This window comes from Aquarana catesbeiana, linkage group LG04, assembly GCF_042186555.1.
Source record: "Aquarana catesbeiana isolate 2022-GZ linkage group LG04, ASM4218655v1, whole genome shotgun sequence".
Lineage (NCBI taxonomy): Eukaryota > Metazoa > Chordata > Amphibia > Anura > Ranidae > Aquarana > Aquarana catesbeiana.
The window spans coordinates 480,117,606-480,141,069 of NC_133327.1; the positions used below are offsets into that span (position 1 = coordinate 480,117,606).

The 23,464-nt window shown below is 44.9% G+C and overlaps 1 protein-coding gene, 1 non-coding gene and 1 pseudogene across 5 annotated transcripts in view; 2 read left to right on the forward strand and 1 right to left on the reverse strand.

Moving 5' to 3' along the window:
* Positions 1-23,464, forward strand: part of MTR (5-methyltetrahydrofolate-homocysteine methyltransferase) — a 1,497,716-nt gene that overhangs the window by 1,120,683 nt on the left and 353,569 nt on the right. The gene's annotated exons all lie outside the window — the stretch shown is intronic.
* On the reverse strand, positions 8,763-8,881 carry LOC141141698 (5S ribosomal RNA). Its single transcript, XR_012244193.1, has one exon. It is a non-coding gene; the product is annotated as a 5S ribosomal RNA (ribosomal RNA).
* Positions 10,070-10,188, forward strand: LOC141141740 (5S ribosomal RNA; annotated as a pseudogene).

A 23,464-nucleotide genomic window follows, 5' to 3' on the forward strand; every position in this document is an offset into this window, starting at 1 on the left:
TCAAAAATAGCAGAGCGGTACTCACATTTTAATAGCTCATATCATGCAAGAAAGAAAAACTCAGGTTAACCGTCAGCTGTTCTATGTTGTTTGGCAGACATAGATTGAGCCATTAAAATGTGAGTACTGCTCTGCTATTTTTGAAATAAAATCCTTTTAAAACGGTTTTACACTATGGGCACCCCTTCTCTTTTTATGTGAAATGCTTCCACGATCCTGAGATTGCCAGGGACTGCCACACAGTGGCATAGACTGTGACTGCTTGATACCCCAGCAGGGGTGAAAATAGTTGGTGAGTGTTTGCACATTAAGAGCACAAGATTCAAACAGCACTGTCACCAATGAAATTAAGAATATTGCCACCAAGGAAATAAGAATAAGGAATACTGCACTGAATATTATTATGCGATGAGAGAACTTTAATGTTAATCAATTTTTGCACATATGCACTTTAACTGGATGGTTTTAAAACAACAATTTTATTTACACTAATAACGCTGTTCCATTACAAGCATATTTCACCCCTCACTTCCACCCACACCCCCTCCCTTCACTCCCCCCCCCCCACTTCCTGTGGGGTTTTGTTTGATTTATTTATTGTTTACCATGTTAGAGATTACTTTCTTTCTTTGAATTATCATTAACACTTATTCCACCCAAGTAGAGGAGAACACAGCAAGATATCATAGACCACTTATAATTTAAATAGGAACAGCACCACACCCACACCTGAATTTTCCTAGCCTAGCTTTCTCCACCTGATGTGGTGATCGCTTTTTTGGGGGCAGCAGTTCCAGTTCATTTGAAGTTTATTTTAAGTTATTTTTCTCCATTTCCACTGCAGGGGTCCACTACCATATTTTCCATGTATTGTGCAGGGGTGAAAGTTGGGGTGTAGGTGGTTATTTGGGTGGTTTTGCTTTGTATCTCTGTCCAGAATGGTTGGATGAGGGGGCAATCCCACCAAATGTGTATGAGGGTGCCTTCGGATGAATGGCATCTCCAGCAGGTGGGAGGGACGGATGGGTGGAATTTATGGACCTTATCAGGCGTTCTGTACCATCTCGAAAATATTTTGTATCTATTCTCTTGGATACGTTAACGGAACCTTTGTGAGTGTGGCCTAGTATTCATTCCCATTCCGCCGTGTAGAGACCTATAGATAGCTCAGACTCCCAGCATCGAATGATCGCATCATCCATAAGTTTGTGATTCGAGAACAAGAGAGTGTAAATAATAGAAATCAGATGATGCTGGGGTTCTTCACCGCTACAGAGCAATTCAAAAGGTGTAAAGTCTCTGTGCCAGCTGGAGACTGGACTGGTCTTCGTGAGAAAATGCCGGATTTGTAGGTATGTGTAGAGGGGAATGTTATAATCTGGAAGTTTGGAGGTCAGGGACATGTGGGATAACAATTCGCCTTGGTGAAAGAAGAGTTGTTCCCGAGCGCGTGAGTTGTGGGAATGGTTGGTCTGGTCAGTCAACCTTAGGCCTGAAGGGAAGTCAGGATTATGATCAAGAGGGGTCATAGGTCCCAGGAAGGGTGTAAGTGCTAGTGACTTGCATGCCACCCTAAAAATTTGTAAGGTAGCTCCGATAAGTGGATGATCTAGATAAATTTTAGTGATAGATTTGTGATTAAGCCAAGGTAGGGTAGACAATGGTGTACTTGCAAATGAGTCCTCTATTGTGATCTAATCCTTATCGGAGCGGTGTAAGTGCCAATCCACAATCCTGGTTAGGTGACCTGCCCAATGGTACTTTTGGAGATCAGGGATACCTAAGCCCTCTGACAACTCGGGGAGGACTAATCTATCCCAGCTCAATCTGGGTGTCTTTGTTGCCCAAATGAAGATTCTGCACATTCGTTTGTAGGCAGTGAAAAAGGACTTAGGTAGTCTAATTGGTATCGCTTGTAATAGGTAGAGGAGTCTAGGCAAGACGTTCATTTTCAAAACGGCGGTTCTGCCTATCCAAGAGAAGGAGCCCAGGTGCCATTTCTGGAGGTCCCCTTGAATATTCTGTAAGGCAGGTTGAAAATTCCAAGCGTACAGATCTTTGAGGTTGGTCGGTATTTTGATGCCTAGGTATGTTATCGCATGGGTTTCCCAACCGAAGGGGAAGTTAAGTTTGCATTGCATGACGAGTGTTTTAGGCAGTGCGATATTGAGCGCCTTCGACTTTGTGAAGTTGATCTGCAGGTTAGATAAGTTTTTGAATAGTGAGAAGTCTGCTAGGAGGCTAGGGATGGTGGTGACAGGCTCTGTGAGAAAGAGTAAGATATCCGCGTATGCGGCAAGTTTATGATGTTTATTGCGGATTTGAACGCCCTTGATATCCGGGTTGTCACGTAACCTGCAGGGCATGGGTTCCAAAGTCAATATAAAAATTAAGGGTGAAAGGGGGCATCCCTGTCGGGTGCCATTAGAAATCGAGAAGGCGTTCGACAGGCAGCCGTTGACCCTGATCCTAGCCATCGGGGAGGAGTACAAGGCCAGGATCATTTGAAGCATGTGGGGTGGAAAGCCCATTACGCGTAGTGTAGCTTCCATGTAGTCCCAAGCCACCCTTTTGAACGCCTTCTCATCATCCAGGGAGAGAAAAAAGCCCTGAGTAGAGGTTTTGGCAAGCCAGTGGTGAATATTTAGAGCCTTAACCGTGTTATCCCTGGCCTCCCTGCCGGGGACGAAACCGACCTGGTCCAGAGAAATTAATTTGGGCAATAGGGGTAAGATACGGTTAGCCAGTGCCTTAGCATATAGCTTTACGTCTACGTTGAGGAGAGATATCGGACGATAATTGGAGACTATGGTTGGATCTTTGTCCTGTTTGGGGATGAGGGTAATATGGGCTTCAAGGATGTCTCTACTTGTTGTGGCAGAGGCTGAGAGATCGTTGAACGCTCGGGTAAGGTTGGGAAGGAGGATTTCCGGGAAGGATTTGTAGTAACTAACTGTCAGGCCGTCCGGGCCCGGGCTTTTGCCTGGTTTCATCTGTTTAGGGCTGTTAGGATCTCAGCGGTTGAGAGTGGGCGGTCGAAGATTCAGATGGGGTGATTGGAGGTGGGCCGTATTTATCGAGGAAGTCTGAGAGAAATGAAGTGCGCTGGAGGGTAGTTTTGGAGGGCCGTGTTGGAGGGAGATTGTATAAATTAGAGAAGTAGCGGAGGAATTGGTCAGAGATGTCTTCTGTAGTAGCTAGAGTTTCACCAGAGGGTGTTTTGAGTTTGTGAATAACAAGGGAGGCTTTCTTGGCTTGTATTGCCCTTGCTAGAAATTTACCCACTTTGTTGCTAAATTCGTAAAACATTTTTTGGGATAGAGCAAATTTGCGTTTCAGTTTATTATTAATTTCCTTGAGAAGTTCCTCCCTAGCCTGTGTGAGTTCGGCTAATGTGGAAACAGCTAGTGAAGCTTTATGGGTACGTTCTAGTGTACTGATGCGCGTGATAAGTTTGTTGATACGAGCTTGTGTAGCTTTAGAGCGGTTAGCGGCTAGGGAGATGAGTTTTCCTCTGATGACACATTTGTGTGCGGGCCATGTGGTGGCAGCAACGTCTTCGGACGTATTATCTGTGAAGTAATGTGAGAGGCTTGTGGCTATCTGTTGTATATTAGCAGGGTCAGTCAGGAGGGAGTTGTCAAGCCTCCAAATATTGGATCTGGATTGGGTCGTCGGTAAGGTTATTGTCATGGAGATGGGGTTATGGTCCGAAAGCACCATGGGGTCGATTGAGGCTTTTGTAAGGTGGGATAGATCATTTTGTGAAAGGAAAAAGTGGTCGATCCTGGAATATTTACTGTGTGGGGCAGAGGAGAAGGTAAAATCCTTCACAGTGGAATGGAGTGTGCGCCAGGTATCGTGGAGCAGTAACGTTGTAAATTGCAGTTTGATCGCTCGAAGAGTTCTATAGGTGAGAGAGGAGGCACCGTTAGAGGTGTCCATAGAGGGATTTAATGCTACGTTTAAGTCACCTCCGACAATCAAGGTCCCCAATTGGAAGCCTATGAGTTGTTGGAGGGTGGATCGAAAGAAAGATACTTGGTGAGAATTGGGGGCATAGATATTAGCTATGGTGATGGGTCTTTGGTGAAGGTTGCCCTTGAGGAACAGGAATCTGCCCTGTGGGTCCTTTATAACCTCAGTGACCTGAAGGGGGCAATGTTTGGAAATCAGGATGGAAACACCTTTGGATTTTGCCTCTGCATTGGGGGCATGGTACACTGTGGGGAAGTAATTATTCTGTAGTTTAGGGATAGAATCTGATCTGAAATGTGTCTCTTTTATAATGGCTATGTGCGTTTTTGTTCGTTGCAAGGAGTCTGGAAGTTTTCACCGTTTCTCGGGAGTATTGAGGCCTTGAATGTTGATCGAGTGAAGTGTAAGTGTCTGTAAGGCTGGGCGCGTATCGCGTAGAGTCGATCGGGAGTCTGCGGGGCTAGCCATGTGGTGAGAGGAGGAGAAGAAGGGATGAGAAGAAGAAAGGTGAGCTAGGTTATGTTATTACTTTTGAGGTTTGCTGGAAGGGGCCAAGAGGGACACCGGGAGCTACCGATGAGGTGTGGAGGAGAGTGTCCACCTGCCTCTATATGTACACTAGATCGGTAGGATACGGTGCGTGTACAAGGTGGGCACCTGTCAGGTGGTAACTGCACCAAATAAGGTGACCGTGTGGGGGTTGGTTTAAAACCAAAGCGGTGGAGGAGGAGTGTGTATACAAAACGGTCCGCCGCCACAGGGTCATGTAGTATCTTAAAGGAGGAATATGCAAAAAAAATAATGTAAGTAAACATAACACGTAATACTCTTGTATTACTCTTGCTACACAAGTGCTATAGGTAGGCAAGTTATAGATACGATGAAGCCCTGATGCGGGCGCGCTTAAGTAGTGAGCTGGGACCCACACCCAAACTCAAAGCCGTGCCTGTGTGATAGCATCCAGCATAGCTGGTTCCTCCGATTCGGGGGTGCATCAGAAGGCCGCAAGCAGCTGAGTTGAGTGGGGGATCCAGGTCAGAAAGATTAAAAAAAAAAAAACTTGCTGGCTGTTGAAGTGGTAGACGCGTTGGTGCACGGCCCAGGACTCTTCTCCGCTCTTCTGTAGTAGGAGGAAACAATGAGATACGGCAGTCGGCTCAGTTAAATGACAGATAGGTGAGTCGGCCCAAAGATCAGCACTAGACGGATGCGGGTCCGACAAGGATCGAGAGTTTGGAGTAGGAGCTGACCAGCAGAGATGAGCAGCGTTCAAAGAGCCCATTTATGCAAATCTGAGCCCTGGGTTCAGTGGCAGTCTCAAGGCAAGGATCCAATGATGAGGGCGATGGAAGTGTTCTGCGGGAGAAAGCCCATGTCACATGCATGGTAGGGTAGTTGTAAATCCGCGGTCTGTGAAGCGTGCTGGGTTGCAGTTGATGCGTCAGAAGCGACGGGGCGGAGCATGCATTAAGTTCTATAGAGGGCGGCCTCTGTGTCGTGGTGCGTTGTGGGTCTTGTAGTATCCACAGCGGAGGGATGTTGCCGGGCAGAGAGGAGAGTGGGCGGGGAGGCACACTGTCAAGACAAGTGTATGTGATCTGCGCCCGAGGCATCACTGAGGTTGTGTGAGAGGGGAGTTGAGTACCTTCAGCAAGTGCTGTAAAAGAAGAAAGTCAGGCTTGATGGCCAATGTAATTAAAAAACAAAGTAAAAACAAAAACTATTAACTGTGAGGAACAAAATGAAGACAGGTCAGATATGGCAAACTAGAATAGCGTGAGCGAGCTCTTTGAGTACCTGGAATTGGTTAACGGTCCCTGCGAGCCCTTCTGGAACGCGGGGAATCGGTAGGACTGACATCTGGGTATCCAGGACGAGGGCCGATGGGATGCCGGAGGGCCGACGGGGATCTTCTCCTGCGGTACCGAGTTCCTTGGGCCTCCATTGGTTCTTCCTGTTAAGCGGATTTCCTGGCGACTGTGCGGCGGAATTCAGCGTACCAGTTTGGCACACCAACAAGTGAAATTCCCAAGTCACCGCAGAAGTGCGGCAGGTCTTCTGGCACTTTCAGAAGGGCCGTGCGGCCCATCGTGGAGGCTGACAGGCAGAAAGGGTATTTCCATTTGTACTGGATGCCTTTCGAGGGGAGGGTGTCCAGTAGGGGCTTCAGGTCCCGACAGTGCTGCAGAGTGATTCCAGACAGATCTTGGTATATCTGTACAATATGCCCTTCATGTAAAATCTGTGTTCTGCACCTCGCTTGTCAGAGTATCTTTTCCTTGATTTTATAATCAATGATGCAGCAGATGATGTCTTGTGGCGGGTCTGTCTCTCTGCCTTTGGGTTTCAGTGCCCGATGGATTCTTTCCATTGCGACTAGTGTTTGCGGCGGTCTGCTGAGGAGATTGTTGAAGAGGCTAATCACAGCAGGGGGGCATACTGTCTCCCTCGATCGTTTCTGGCAGGCCTCGGATCCGGAGATTGTGGCCCCGGCCTCTGTTATCGAGGTCTTCTAAATGGCGCTGCATGTCCCTCATCTGCAGTGTATGGGAGTCAATCCGGGTGGCTGCTTTGCATAAAATCGATTCATGGCGGTCTGCGGCCTTTTCAACGATGAGGACTCTGTCAGTCAAGGAGCGTATATCCAATCTGAGCCCCGATATGGCGGCGGAGAGGGTATCCTTTGTCGTCCGCAATCGCCCGTAGGTCCTGCATATTGAGATGAGGCTGTGGGGAAAGCTTGATACCGGCTCCGTGAGTTTGAGAGTTTGACTGCGGAGACAGCGTTTGTACCATCGGAGGCGAAGGCAGGGACTGCATGTGGGTCGATCCGTGGCGGGAAGACGCCATGTTCCCTCTATGAGAGAGGAACATCTCCGGAATATTGTGGTTTAACCCCCCGTTTAATTCCTGAGGGGAGCGGGATCTGGATGCCGAAGAATTCCGGGAGGCAGTACCCATAATTTGTGAGTCGTTTGGGGTCTGAATTCCTCCAAAGTTAGTCAGGGTACTCCTGTGGCGGCAGGAGCTGGGGGATTAGGCTTCCATCTCCATGCCAGGTCAGGCCACGCCCCTACTTTTTTGTATTAAGGCCATAAAGTTTTTACTGGCAGTGGTGCTATTACAGGTCCAGGATTGTGGGTTTCCTCGAGGATCCCCAGCTTCTGAAGGTTTAACGGAACCAACCATGAAGGGTGAAGATTGGGTCTGTTGGTTTACCACAGAAAACCCTGCAACGGGAAAGGTAAGTGGAGTTTTCTAAGAAATTAAAAAAAAAATTTCTTATGAATATCTCCTTTAATTTAGTAAATGCTGTCATGCCTATGTGTCACCACTGGGGGCTGTATTTAGCACTCAGTCTTCTGCTTCTCAGAGAGCCCACGCTGTGTCTTGAAAGCTGCAGATGCTTCCTCCTCCGGGCAAACAACAGACCTCCAGTAAGTCTGGGGGGGTTCCCTCTCCCCACCAGATGTCCCCCTGTGCTGGTTTTCTTCCTCTCTTCAGTGGGAAAAGAGCGCTGCAAATTTTGAAATAAAAAAACGGCGCAAATGGCACGCCACTCGGCGGCTTCCAGAGCCCCCCTCGCCATTTCTGCCTCCCTCCCTTGATCCCATAGGATCAGAAGCCCGCACTCGCGTGGGAAAAAGTTTTCTTTTTTTTTTTCAAAGAAAGCTTCTTCTCGCGCCAGCGTGGGCTCCTGATCCTATGGGAACAAGGGAGGGAGGCAGAAATGGCGAGGGGGGTTCTGGAAGCCTCCGAGCGGCGTGCCGTTCGCACCTAAACAGAAGAAACAGCGCAAAGCCTAATTACTAAAACTCAGAAGCTGGACACTGTAGGTCAATATACAAAACCTAAAAAGACATACACAAAATATAGCAGTGCAGCCCTCAATACAGGTCAGATGTATACACATAAAATTTACATATTAAACGTACATAGATAAAATGCATGAGGCAAAGTCCCAAAAAGTATATCTTAGTCCGAGGAGATCAAAAGCTGCCCACTTGTAGAAGGGGGATCCCTCAGTTGGCATAGAAAGGGTGCAGTGATAGGATAAGATTGTATTCGTTGTATCACCACCAATGTGAACCTCCACCAAGGGTCTAGGCTGCTCACCTTATTGAGTGGACCTTCTGCGTTAACAGCAAGGTCACTCATGCATTCCCTTCCACGGGGTAGATTATGGAGATAGGGGTCCACAGGCAGTATCCCAAATTCAGTCTCATCGGTTGATATACAGTATATCATGTTAAAAACAAAAATAACAGGACATAGTGCTCTCCATACGAAAAGGTATAAAATTTATTAAATAAGAAAAATATTACTCACAAAGCAAGCACTGTTTCCCAGTGCAGGAGTATACAGCATAAAATGAACCAGATGGGTGGCTGTACTGACATCACAGAGCCCCTCGCATGCGTATCGTCCGTGTGGACTTCCTCGGCGAATCTGTTGGGGGGCCTGTGTGTCAGCTCTTATATCTAATCCTGGTTCCACATACAATTCATGATGATACTGGAAACCCTGCCCACTCTCCAATAATACACAGGCGAATGGACTTAACTACTAAGTAGTAGAGAATCAGGAGCGGCTACAAATCTAATAGGGCACAAGCAAGCTGAATACACTGATAACTTACTGATAGGCAGCCACCATTCCTCCCATGTTATGAGCTAAAGCATTTCCAGGTCAAATCCTTATCTTCCAATAGCAGTGAACACTGCTGTGTCCTGAAAGACAGCCCGCCCCAATTTCCGGGTCAAAAAAAAAAAAAAAAAAAATTAAGCCTACGGCACCTGGTATTCCCAGGCGGTCTCCCATTCAGGTACTAACCAGGCCCCACCCTGCTTAGCCTCCGAGATCAGACAAGATCGGGCGCTTTCAGGGTGATGTGGCTGTAGGCAATTCCATCTCGTTCAATGGCAGCTAACGCTGCTGTGTCCTGGGAAGAAGCCCGCTCTCTAAAGGGGCGTCCGTATGGAGACGGGGATGGGGTTCGGGAGCACAACAAACAAACCGCCCCTTTCATACACATCGCTCACAGACTAAGTGAACGGCAACAGGGAGCGCAGACGCAATGCGCGCTCCGCCCCTCCCTTCCAAGTCAGCCCCTGGACAGATCGAGATGCAAACTCCAGTCTCCTTGGCAACGACATGAAATCGCTCCCATCGCTACATTATGGACCAATATTCTAAATGGTAAGGGGCTAGAAACCAACATAAACTAACGGTCTGAAATAAAACAATTAAGGTCAAGCTCAACGTTCAACCCTAAAGGGACCCCAACCTTTGTCTCAAATACCCAAAAAGATTCTCGTCGACTGAGCTGCCGTATGAAATTCCCACCCCTCCAGTGCTCTGTTACCTTCTCTATTCCCCAGAACTTCAGCCCCGCAGGGCTGCGGTTATGGAAATGTCGGAAGTGCTTGGAGACATTGTGTGTGTGGAGTCCTCGTTTAATGTTGTTAACATGTTCTCCGACTCTTACATGGAGGGGCCTAGAAGTCCTACCCACATATTGGTAGCCACACTCACATTGCAACATATACACCACCCCGGCAGTGTTGCACGTAATCAAATCCTTGATTTTGTAGTTTTTACCCGTGGCAAAAGCCAGAGTAGCCTCCCTCCTCTTAGCTTTATAACTATATTACATTATTTTTATAATAATTTTTACTTTATTTTAATTATTTTTTTTATTAACGTTAGCCTTGTTTCTGCTCCCTATGTCTCTGATTAGTTGCAAATTTTATGTTAGCCTGCTTGCCATTGTGGGTGAATGTTGTTATTACCCACGCTGACAGGCCAGAGGAATGAAGGAGGCGCTCTTGGGAGCGATTTCATGTCGTTGCCAAGGAGACTGGAGTTTGCATCTCGATCTGTCCAGGGGCTGACGTGGAAGGGAGGGGTGGAGCGCGCATTGCGTCTGCGCTCCCTGTTGCCGTTCACTTAGTCTGTGAGCGACGTGTATGAAAGGGGCAGTTTGTTGTGCTCCCGAACCCCATCCCCATCTCCATACGAACGCCCCTTTAGAGGGCGGGCTTCTTCCCAGGACGCAGCAGCGTTAGCTGCCATTGAACGAGATGGATTTGCTTACAGCCACATCACCCTGAAAGCGCCCGATCTTGTCTGATCTCGGAGGCTAAGCAGGGTGGGGCCTGGTTAGTACCTGGATGGGAGACTGCCTGGGAATACCAGGTGCCGTAGGCTTATTTTTTTTTTGACCCGGAAATTGGGGCGGGCTGTCTTTCAGGACACAGCAGTGTTCACTGCTATTGGAAGATAAGGATTTGACCTGGAAATGCTTTAGCTCATAACATGGGAGGAATGGTGGCTGCCTATCAGTAAGTTATCAGTGTATTCAGCTTGCTTGTGCCCTATTAGATTTGTAGCCGCTCCTGATTCTCTACTACTTAGTAGTTAAGTCCATTCGCCTGTGTATTATTGGAGAGTGGGCAGGGTTTCCAGTATCATCATGAATTGTATGTGGAACCAGGATTAGATAGAGCTGACACACAGGCCCCCCAACAGATTCGCTGAGGAAGTCCACACGGACGATACGCGTGCGAGGGGCTCTGTGATGTCAGTACAGCCACCCATCTGGTTCATTTTATGCTGTATACTCCTGCACTGGGAAACAGTGCTTGCTTTGTGAGTAATATTTTTCTTATTTAATAAATTTTATACCTTTTCGTATGGAGAGCACTATGTCCTGTTATTTTTGTTTTTAACATGATATACTGTATATCAACCGATGAGACTGAATTTGGGATACTGCCTGTGGACCCCTATCTCCATAATCTACCCTGTGGAAGGGAATGCATGAGTGACCTTGCTGTTAACGCAGAAGGTCCACTCAATAAGGTGAGCAGCCTAGACCCTTGGTGGAGGTTCACAACGAATACAATCTTATCCTATCACTGCACCCTTTCCTTGCCAACTGAGGGATCCCCCTTCTGCAAGTGGGCAGCTTTTGATCTCCTCGGACTAAGATATACTTTTTGGGACTTTGCCTCATGCGTTTTATTTATGTACGTTTAATATGTACATTTTATGTGTATACATCTGACCTGTATTGAGCGCTGCACTGCTATATTTTGTGTGTGCCGTTCGCACCTCTTTTTTTCCAAAAAAAGAAGAGAGGAAGGGCCGTAGGCAATGCGGGGGGCAGGGCTTAGCGCAGCGTTGGCGTCCTCCAGCGCGGGAAGGTATGTGTTTTAAAAGGCAACATGTGTGGTGTTGCAAGCTGCGGAGAAGACAAAAGCAAAGGTAAAACAGATGTTTTGTTTGCATATAAGAGTTTGGTGACACAGGCATTCCTTTTGACACATTTACTACTGCATCAGGCTGAGCATTAATAGCAGTGATAGAGCTGAACTATTGCTCAAGCAGTGGATGCATTCCTTCTGATAGTACCTCTGCTTTGTGCATCAGGCTATGCTCAGAAGGGGGGTTAAAAAAAAGGGCTCTAGAAAGACTTTTATAAGTAACACGGAAGCTTAGATCCATCCCAGTAAAGATGGCACCCTCCCCTGAGAGTAATATGGCTGGTCAGAGTGAGCCATCAGGAGGGGCAAGTGTTGCAGCTGCTCTTAAACACTGCAGCCTCTATGTATATTACCAAGAAGGTTTTTTTTCTTCAACCATTTTAAGTTTGAAGCAAAAGATTGATGCTTAATCACATCTCAGAGCGGGACTAAGCATAGCAGGTCCCCGTCCATTGCTCAAGACCCTCTTACTGAGGAACATGGAGCAAGAGATGACAAATTTCTTTTAAAGGACTAGGAAGAGGCTGATGTCTCTTCTTCCGAAGAACCTGATACGGAAGTGTCAGGTTCGCAGGAAAGGTTGTTGGTACAGTCTCTCACTGAACTGGTCCGCTCCACATTTTTACTGCCAATAAGCACAGTCAATCGATAAGCCCACTTCTGGTTTGGGTTCACTAAAGCCTCCTCAATCTGTTTATGCTTTTCCTATCCATTCATGGCTTAAACAAGCCTATGTATTCTGAGTGGGAGCACCCAGATAAACATTTTTTTCCTCCAAAAAAGTTTTCAATACTTTATCCTATGGAGGAAGAGTTCTATAAGAAATGGGGATTTCCAGCAGTTGACGCTGCTATATCCTTTGTAACTGACTTGTCCAGTAGACAATAATCATATGCTAAAGGATCCAACAGATAAGAAGTTGGAATTCCTTTTTAAAAGCTATATTTCGCTCGCAGGTTAAGCTTGCGCTGGCAGCAATCAGAGTATATCAGTCCTTAAAGGACCAGTTTATGGAGGTTATTCCTGATCAGCAGGCCCAAGCTTTAGTCAGGATATCAGAAGCATTGTGTTTAACAGTAGATGCTATAAACGATTCTATTCTTTAGGCCTCATGGCTTATGCGAGGGCTAGTACATGTGCGTAGAATACTATGGTTGAAAAATTGGTCAGCCAAAGTGCCATGCAAAAGCTCTTGGCCAGTTTCCAATTTTATGGTGAACAGTTATTTGGAGATGATCTGGATAGGGTATATCCAAAGAATTTCTAATAGAAAAAGTTCCCTTTTACTGGTTAAAAATAAGTTTAAGCATTTTTTCTTTTAAAACGTGCTTCTTCTCCAGTGCTAGGGGCATCAGCCTCCAGGCAGTCATGATGGCCTCCACCGTCAGGTTCAAGAGGTAAACCTCAGGGTCAGTCCCAGGGCCAAAAGAGGACCTGGAGGAGTAAACCCACAAAACAAAATACTAAAGCCTCTTTATGAAGGGGCACCCCCGCTCGCTCAAGTGGGGGGAAGGCTTCTACAGTTTTCAAGGTTCTGGCAGGAACAATGTCAAGACAGATGGGTGGCTTCCTCAATATCTATAGGTTACAAACTAGAGTTCCGAGGGTTCCCGTCTCCGCATTTTCTAAGATTAGACGTTTCCAGAGATCCAGTGAAAACTAAGTCTCTCTTTCTAGCTTTGGATCATCTCTTGTCTCAAAGAGTGATATCGGTGATCCCCTAGGAAGAGCAAGGATTTTTATTCAAACCTTTTCACGGTTCCAAAACCAAACGGGGATGTCAGACCCATTTTAGATCTCAAAGATCTAAAACGTTTTTTGAATAACCGTTCTTTTCGCATGGGGTCAATTCGATCAGTAGTCTCCATCCTACAAGTGGGAGAACTTCTGGCGTCAATCGACATCAAGGATGCTTTTCTCCATGTGCCGATTTTCCCCGTTCACCAGAAATTTCTACGCTTCAAGGTAGAAAATCTTCATTTCCAGTTGGTAGCTCTGCCTTTGGTCTAGCTACTGCACCTCGAGTGTTTACAAAGTTCCGGGCTCCTCCTTTAACCAGGTTAGGGGCTTAAGGTTTAACTATACTAGCCTACTTAAATGATCTACTCTTTATGGATTAGTTGGTAGCCCGCTTAAAACCAGAGTTTGGTCACCGCAGTCAGCTACCTGGAATACCTAGGTTGGATTCTCAACCTAGAAAAATCCTCCTTAAAACCATCAAGTTGGTTGCAGTACTTGGGGCTAATCATAGATACAGCTCAGAAGAGGGTGTTTTTGCCCCAGGAAAGGATCGGTTCCATAAGGGAACTGATTCAGTTGATCAAAACAAAGAAGAATCATTCTATTCGACTTTGCATGAAATTGTTGGGAAAGATGGTGGCTTCTTTTGAGGCCGTTTCTTATGCGCAGTTTCATTCAAGACTGCTGCAAAACAGTATCCCGTCAACTTGGAACAAGAAGGTCCAAGCTCTGGACTTCCCAATGCATTTATCCCACAAAGTGCGTCAGAGCCTCAATTGGTGGTTGATATCCAAGGTTCTTCAAAAAGGAAAATCCTTTCTACCAGTTACCTGGAAGGTGGTAACAACAGATGCCAGCCTTCTGGGCTGGGGAGCCCTGTCTAAGGGAAATGGTCCAAATCACAGATGACCTTGCCTATCAATATTCTAGATATTCGGGCAGTACGCCTGGCCCTGGAGGCCTAGACGCTCAGACTACGGAATTGTCCTGTCAGGATCCAATCTGACAATGCCACAGCTGTGTCCTATATCAATCACCCACCAAGGGGGCACGAGAAGTCATGCAGCCCCGAGAGAGGTAAATCATATTCTATCTTGGGAAAACAACATTCCTTGCCTATCAGCAATTTCATTCCAGGGATAAAGAATTGGCAGGCGGACTACTTTGAGTCGGCAACAATTGTTCCCTGGAGAATGGTCCCTTCACCTCGAAATTTTTCTGTCAATATGCCAAAAATGGGGAGTTCCGGACTTGGATCTGTTTGCATCCAGGTTCAACAAGATCAACAAGGGATCCGATGGCATATGGAACAGATGCCTTGGTTTTTCCGTGGGATCAGTTTTTCACTGATATATGGGTTCCCTCCTGTACTGCTACTTCCGCGCCTTCTCGCTGGTTCAAGCAAGAAGGGAAAGAGGTGATTCTTGTGGCCCAGGAGATCTCCGAGATTGTAAAAATGGCAGTAGGGGACCCTTGGACTCTACCGCTATGGCCAGACCTTCTCTCGCAAGGTCCGGTATTCCATCCTACCTTACAAACGCTAAATTTAGCGTTTTGGCTATTGGGACTAAAAAAGATCGTAGGCTGTTAGCTCCAGTAGTTTCTACTTGGTTAATGCTAGGAAGCCGGCCTCCGGAGTCATATACTATAGAACCTGGAAGGCATATGTCTCCTGGTGTGAATGCAGGGGTTGGCACCCCAGGAAATATGTCATAGGTAGGATCCTTGAATTCCTACAGATAGGATTAGAAATGAAGCTGGCCTTAAGTACTATCAAGGCCAGATGTCGGCTTTATCCATGTTTTTTCAATGACCACTTGTTTCACTCTCTCTGGTTCATAACTTTATTCAGGGGGTAACGTGGATTTATCCTCCAATCACGTCACCCCTGAACCCTTGGGACTTAAATTTAGTCCTGTCGGCTTTACAGAAGCAGCCTTTTGAGCCAATACGAGATTTTCCCTTGGTCCTCTTGACAAGGAAAAATAATTTTCTTGGTTGCCATATCTTCTGCAGGAAGAGTATCAGAGTTGGGTACTCTTTCTTGTAAAGAGCCATATTGGTTTATTCATAAGGATGAGGTTGTATTGCAGCCTCATCCTGAATTCCTACTGAAGGAAGTATTGTTTTTTCATTTAAACCAGGTTATTCTTAATTTTTTCCAGAACCTCGTTCTGTGGAAGAAAGGTCACTACATTCTCTTGATGTGGTGAGAGCGGTCAAAGTCTATTGAAAGTGTCTGCTCTGATTCATAAAGCAGATGTTTTGTTGTGTTGCCAGACGGTCCTAAAAGAGGTCAGGCAGCGTCGAAATCTACTCTTTCTAAATGGATTTGTCAAGTGATTGTTCATATTAAAGTGCACTTCTCCAGGGCTGTTAATGCTTCTTGGGCAGTGCATCACCAAGCCTCCATGGCTCAGATCTGCAAGGCCGCAACTTGATCTTCAGTCCATACATTTACCAGATTCTATCAAGTAGATTGTCTGTAAAATTCCATTCTCTCACTGATCAGTCAACTCTGGTCATGTTGATTAGAAAGACAGATTTATTACAAATGTATCGATACATAGGGGTGAACTCTGTTCACAGCAAGGAGTTCCATGCAGAGTCACACAGGAACCCTTTTACACATGTCATTTTATAGCAGTATTTGGCAAGCTGCCATTGGCTAAGGCACACTGATGACTCATGGTGCATTGTCAGCTTTATTGCCAAAATTCAGTGTGCCTTTCACAATAACTCCTAATATGGTAAACTTTTGCTAGCTCTTTTAAGTATTGTTTTAGGCGTTAGTCGGAAATAAGCAGGTTACATAAACAATAAGTCAGCGCCATTTTAGCTAGAAAAAGAGCATATAAGGAACAAGGCAAATGTCGATATCACCTGTAATTCTTTGCATATTTCTTATTATTCCCTCCTCTGATATCTATATTTGCTTTCTCAATGTATTACTTCAGTTCAGCTCCGTTCCACAACTGGGTTTTCAGACCTTACTTCATTAAGAGGAGTACTTGCATCATCATAGATATCGTCTCCTTGGGGAACTGTGTGGTACATTATCCTGGTCATAATTGTCTCAATTAATCTTTGAGAGAGTCCTCAAATACAAGGAATACAACAACATCCACAAATGACTAAGATGGCTAAAACCACGACAATAGAGATCAAACATGAGGTGGCAAGTCCAATCCATTTCCCAAACCAACCTTCAAGCCAATTTGTGAATGGATCATTAATACCCGCGTTTTCCTCTAATTCATTCGATAAAGCTGTCAATCCTTCGAGGGCTCTAGTCACTGTTCGTCCAGGAGCTGTAATTGTTAGGAATAAAGGTGCAACACATACCGCCAAACATTTTACAGACCCCTCCTCTTTCTGCTAGGACGATATCTAATGCCAACCTATACTGCCATGCCGTCAGAGAGGTAGGGGCTAATTGCTCTGCCAATCCCTTAACTGCATCCCTGGTGTGGTTTACAAACCTTTGTTGGTTATAGTATATAAAGTTAATCCAGTCAACATTTTTGTTTACTGTCACCCACCAGAGAAGAGACTCAAATCCAGCTGCCACTTGGTTCCTAGCCCTAAACTCGCTCGGCACTCCACGCAGAACCCCAATCTCATCTATGTAGATCTGGGGGTCAAAAGACCCTGCAGGAGAGGTGTCCCTTCTGCTCCTCTGGTGACCCTTCTTCCAAGGGGACTCTGACAGTAAGTGCAGAGGCATTGGCAGCTGTACCAGTGCACAATCCCCTCGGGAATTGGCTGGGATTCTCGCTCTGAGCCTTTTATCTCCGCATAGCCACCAGACGTCCGCCCTCTGGATGTCGTGCTCAACCCAGTCGTCTCCCTCTACAATTTTGTTAATCCTCTCCATGCAGTAGTCATCCGGTAAAGACCCCAAATCCGTGCCACTCTCATTCCCCGGAAGTGCAAAACAAGTAAAGTTGCCAGGGTATGCCGTGACAGCAGAGGGTATCTGAGGTCTCTGAACCTGGGGAAACAACAAACTTAACATGTGACAGGGAGTGTTGGTGTCAGGTTTGTATGTTTTTTTATATAGCTTTAGCATACACCCTACACCATCTGGATTTGTATTGTTATTTAAGGGAAAAGGCACTGTAGCCAGCTGGGGTCGGGCCCCTACACAGACCAAGCCGTTCTCTTTTTTTTTTTTTTAAGGATGTTAGCAGTATAGATTAACCATTCAAGCCATTCATTCTTATCCTGGTATCCTATTTCTAATGTTATAGCTTCTTCCACTGTGAGATTGGTGAATCTCACTGTGGGTCCTAATACCTATACTTAAGTCTGTCCTCATTATCTAATTCTTTCTTGTTCCCTGCATCCCTGGTGTGGTTTACAAGTAGTACACCCGGTAGTTCCAGCCGTAGCACACATATTTGTCTGCCCAGGTCAACTTGCTTGCTTCTACCTTATCTCCACAATCTGTCATCTGGCAGAAATCCACCTGTATAGTACCGGTGGTTCCTTCAACAAAGGTGAGGTTCAGTGCTCTTCCTGTCTCTTCCCAATTGATTGGTTCCACTATCCTCCCGTGTCTCCTACCTCCCTGTATAGAGGCCTCTCCTAGAGTCACCAATACTCCCACGAGGAACAAAATCCCTACCATCCTATCTGAAGTGAGGGGGGCCTAAATAGGGCCTTTCCTTCACCAAGGTTGAGACAAGCGTACCTTTTATCTGTCTCCCTTTGTAGTTGTACTTTCCCCCTCCTTCAGTCTTTCTGTCCCTACTCTGCCTATGTTTACTTTTTTACAGTGGGATTGGTGAATCCAGATAGTCCTTTCAGCAATTCTTACTGCAGTGGGAGTAGTAAGGAGTACTTGATATGGCCCGTCCCACTTAGGGGAGTGCCAATGCTTCTTTCTGATCACCTTGATGAGGACCCAGTCTCTGATTTGTACTTTGTCTCCTCCTATGGGCTCTCCTTCTGGAATGGAACACTCTTGGTTAATTTGTTTCTGTTTTAATAACCTTGACATGTATTCTGCTAAGGTTCTCTCCACTTCCTCTGTGTGGATTTCATTTGATAATAAAGGTATTTTATAAGGTCTACCATACATCATTTCAAATGGACTCATCCGCTCTTTAGTGGGGGTGATGTGCATGCTTAAAATAGCTAGTGGGAGACAGTACATCCAATTTTTCCCTGTCTCTTCCATAGCCTTTTTTAGCTTGCTCTTTAATATCCCATTATGTCTTTCTACGAGCCCTGCTGACTGAGGGTGATATGCACAGTGATTCTTTACTTCTATACCCATCACTTCTGTTAGGTGTTTTATGATCTGATTTCCAAAATGTGGACCATTATCACTATAAATCTTCTCTGGTATCCCAAATCGTGGAATGATATCTTTTAGTAAGGCTTTGGATACTGTTAAGGCGTCAGCACTTCCTGTGGGGAATATCTCTACCCATTTGGTCAATGCATCAATGATTACCAAACAATATTTCTTCCTTTCACATTTGTCTAATTCAATAAAATCCATGCAAATGTGTTGGAATGGATATTGCGGTGTGGAGAACTTCCCTTTCCGTGGTCTTATGCCTCCCTGAGCATTGCATCTTGCACATATAATCTATTGAGAGCAAAAAGTGTTTTTTTTTTAGCAGTTAGTGAAGCCATAGGCTGTACATACCTTATTTAACATCTCAGTCATCCCCCTGTTTGACACATGAGTTACTCCATGTGTCAATACTGCTGCATACCCAAATAAGGATTTTGGCAATACCAGCTTTCCTTCAGGTGATGTGTAGATGTTATCTATTATTGTGCAACCTTTTGTTTTCCAATATTGCTTCACCCCAGGGGATACATTCTGCTGCATATCAGTAAGGACTGTATGATCTATCTCTGTGATTTCCTGTTCTGTCATTATTTGATGTGTTTCTTGTGCCGCTATTTTAGCCTCTTCATCTGCCCTTTTATTTCCTTCCGAGATGAGCTCTGTATGTTTTGTGTGTGCTTGACATTTGCAGATTGCAAGCTCTTTTGGTAACTGTATTGCATCTAGGAGTTCTAGAATGAAGTCAGTGTGTGAAATTGGCTTACCACTGGAGGTGACCATCCCCCTGTTTTTCCATTGTTGTGCAAAAACATGTACTGTTGAAAATGCATATTGACTGTCAGTGTGTATGGTTACAGATTTTCCTTCTGATAGTATGCATGCTCCTGTCAGTGCTACAAGTTCTGCTACTTGTGCTGAATAATGTTTTGGTAATGGCCTAGCTTCCAAGATTTTATCCTCTGTCACTTCTGCATATCCAGTTACACTTGTGCCATCTGGATTTTTCGTACTGGAGCCATCAACAAAAAGTGTCATGTGTGGATAGGTTTAATGTAGTACATCTCTGTATTGTTAAGTGAGGTTGTGTCAAAAGTATTGTCATACAGGAAAGGTGTCGTGCTGGGCTCAAATGTGATATCTTTTATTGTAAAAGGATAACAGATACTGCATGTGGTACTTTGAGTATCAGCGGGTGATATAGCACTATAGATGCAGAGGCCTTAACTGCTTCCGCTGCAGCTACCACTGCCTGCACACAGGGTGGAAATGCTCTAGTTACACTGTCTAGTTTTGTAGAATAGTAAGCAATTGGCCTCTGACGCCCGCCATGTGACTGTGTAAGTACTAATGTCATGTGACCTTCCCTTGAGTCTACTGTTTGTTCAAAAGGTTTGTCATAGTTTGGTAAGGCTAGTATTGATGAGCTAGAAAGGACTTGTTTTAGGTCAGTAAAGGCTGTCTGTTTCCTCACTCCATTTTATAGCGTCCTTTGGGGCCATAGGGTTCCCATGTATGGCATGGACCAACTGGGCACAGTCAGTATTGAATACCCGGGAAAACAAGCTCTACAAAAATTTGTCATGCCCAAAAACGACATCATTTGTTTCTTTGTTTCTAGCTTCAGCACCTGGAGGAGGGCTCAAATTCTCTCCTCATCCAGGTGTCGACCTTCTTTTGAGATATTGTACCCCAAGTATTTGACCTGCTGTTGCCACAACTGGAGTTTAGTTTTATTTACCTCATGCCCTTGGTATAATTGCCTGGTTAACAGTTTGTAAATCCTGTACCATTCTCCAGCCTGTGGAAGGCGGAGCCTTCTTAACAGGAAAAAGAGGGGTATTGCAGGGGCTATACCCTCCTCTGCTTCCTTCTTAAGGGGGTATCTCCTTCATCACCTTGCACAAAAAACTTTACTTTCACTTTTTTTTTTTTTCCATCGCTTTCAAATACTTCTCCGAATGCTTAACATATTGCAAAACATCTAAAACTGATGCAGTTCGGTAAGTAACCATGTTTTTAACAATGTAATCCTTATGATCCTGTTTTAATCCATTAACAAAAGCTATCTTTAGCTGTTGCTGATATGCGCTATTCACATCCTCAGCTTCGGGGAGCCCAGAGAACACTTTAAAAACTTCTGGTAGTTTATTTAGATAATCACTGACACTTTCCTTGTCTTCCTGTACAGTCATATTAATCTCTTGCCAGTCAGTTTGTTATACCCATCGGAGATTGCATCTCTGATAGAAGGCAGTCAATCTGTCTGTCAAATCTTGGCTATCAAGGGCCAGTGGTTCCCCTCTTTGTTGAGGGGATACTGTGGCTACACAGGGGTCCCAATTTCCCTTTACTGATGCCCAATCTGATCCTAGAACCCTCCTTAAGGCCCTTTCCACTTCGACCCCGTTTAGCCTATAACTGTTCCTGAGACCTTCCATATTTTCAATGATTTCTGGGGCCCCAAACTTAGGATATTTAATATGTTCGGTAGCCTTCTGCACGTCACTCATGGTCTAAAAACAGTCATAGTTAGGGGCTGACCATTTTGTCTACCTCTTTGTCCACTAGGGGCAGTTGGGCTTGGCATTTCTCTTTTGTTCTCCTTCCTTCTACTCTAATTCTAGCGTGCTCAAACCAGTATTCCGCCATTTCTAATCCATACTTTTTTTTTTTTTTTTTTATCTTTGGGTCCTAACAATACAAGCTTATCCACCAACTCCTGACACCCTTTCACAGTTCGTTTACCATTGAATCCCAACTTCCTTTCCCACTTAGCACAATATTTAACAGACTTTGGTTATCTGCTATGCGTACATTTCTTATCTCTTTCTAATGGTGCATTAGGAACACAACAGCAGCATAAGGCACAAGACATTCTTTTACAGAAACTATTCCTCATGTCTGTTTTTTTTCCCTTTGAGTTTAGAATACAAGACTGGTAACTCTACTCTCGAACTTTGGCAAAATCTATATAAAACAGCAAACAAAGACCAAACTCTCCAAACAGGAAATATATACATATATATACACATCCACACACACACACACATATATATACATATAAAAACAACTTATACCTTTACCTTATATACTACAAAGTGCAGTTGGTCAAAACAAACAGTATTATTAGTCTTCTGATCAGAGAATATAAGAAAAGCCAAAATATCAAGACTCCCCACACTCTGGGGAGAATCAAAAAATGGGTATAACCCGTCACTGCAGTAATGTTGTTCAGTGAAGTTATAAAATTAGCAGTAAGGTTAAACATGAGGAGGAAAGTTGATAGTTAGTGATAGTTAGTCTCATGATTTAACAAATGCAGCAAAAGGAACAGTGCAGGAAATATTGCTTTTGAGAGAAAAACAATCGATCTATGGGGGAAGTGTTTCTGAGCAAGTTAGATTGATTCCTGCTCATACATTCACTTCCTCTTTTGTCCCAACCACCACTCAGAAAAAAAAACCTGAAATGGCCATTGTGACTCTCTGTAATCTATCCAGATTACTTGTAGTCACTACTCACAACAATTATCAATCATCTATCATCTTTCGGTACCTTCGGTGCCTCTGTCTTCGGCCCCTGTGTCATCTAGATCTTATACGATCAACTACAGTGCCGGCATACTTAATAAAAACCCAAATCACCTCGAGTAGAAGAGAAAAGAAAAGATCTGTCTTACCTTTCACAGACCCGGAGGACTGGATCAGAAGTCCAGGAGTATTAGTCAGGTGTGGATCCCGGCGCCGACCAGCCTCTTTTTACCACTTAACTTGAGTGGGAGGACCTAGGTCTCGGCGAGAGGGAGTCTGATACTCACTGATATTTTGGACGGAACCGTTCGATCCACCACCTAATCCTTACTTCCGCCTCGAAAGGACCATAATGTCTGTAAAATTCCATTCTCTCACTGATCAGTCAACTCCGGTCATGTTGATTAGAAGACAGATTTATTACAAACGTATCGATACATAGGGGTGAACTCTGTTCATGCAGAGTCACACAGGAACCCTTTTACACATGTCATTTTATAGCAGTATTTGGCAAGCTGCCATTGGCTAAGGCACACTGATGACTCATGGTGCATTGTCAGCTTTATTGCCAAAATTCAAAATTATTGCCAAAATTCAGTGTGCCTTTTACAATATTTCCTAATATGGTAAACTTTTGCTAGTTCTTTTAAGTATTGTTTTAGGGGTTAGTCGGAAATAAGCAGGTTACATAAACAATAAGTCAGCGCCATTTTAGCTAGAAAAAGAGCATATAAGGAACAAGGCAAATGTTGATATCACCTGTAATTCTTTGCATATTTCTTATCATAGATGTAAAAGACCATGAGGATATCGCGCAGTGTACTGCAGGCTGCAGTATGAGTCCTCTAGTCTCTTGGTGCCCTACTTTTGTTGTGTCTCCCTTCAGTTGGCATTGCTATGGTACATCTAACATAGTAACTACTATGGCTCTGTGTCCCGTGATGTACTATAAGAAAATGGGATTTTTATAACAGCTTACCTGTAAAATCTTTTTCTTTGAAGTACATCACGGGACACAGGTCCTTCCCTTCTTTGGTATACACGTGTATTGCTTTGCTACAAAACTGAGGTACTCCCACCAGTAGGAGGGGTTATATAGGGAGTGCACTTTTTAATTTAGGGCGTTACAGTGTCCATCACCTGAAGGTGGCCTATAACACACTTAGTAACTACTATGGCTCTGTTTCCCATGATGTACTTCAAAGAAAAGGATTTTACAGGTAAGCTGTTATAAAAATCCTATTATTTACCAGTGCCCATGAAATACAGTCTGACCTGTGCCAAAGAAATGCAGACTTACCAGTGCCAATAAATTTCAGCCTGACCATTGCCAGAAATGCAGCCTGACCATTGCCAGAAATGCAGCCTGACCATTGCCGAGATCGCCTGGCACTCGCGGGGGCTTGGGATTTCTGTCCTCCACTCTCTGGCCTCTCTTCCAGTACTAGCATTGCGGCTGCGGTGGGGGGCGGTGCCAGCCATGGCGGGAGTCGGTGCCTGGTGTATAGTCGCTCCATAAGATGCAGAGACATTTTCCCCTATATTTTTGGGGGAAAAAAGTGCGTTTTATGGTCCGAAACATACGGTACATACTTGCAAAGCAAACCTGATAAAAAAAAAACATAGTAACAATAAAA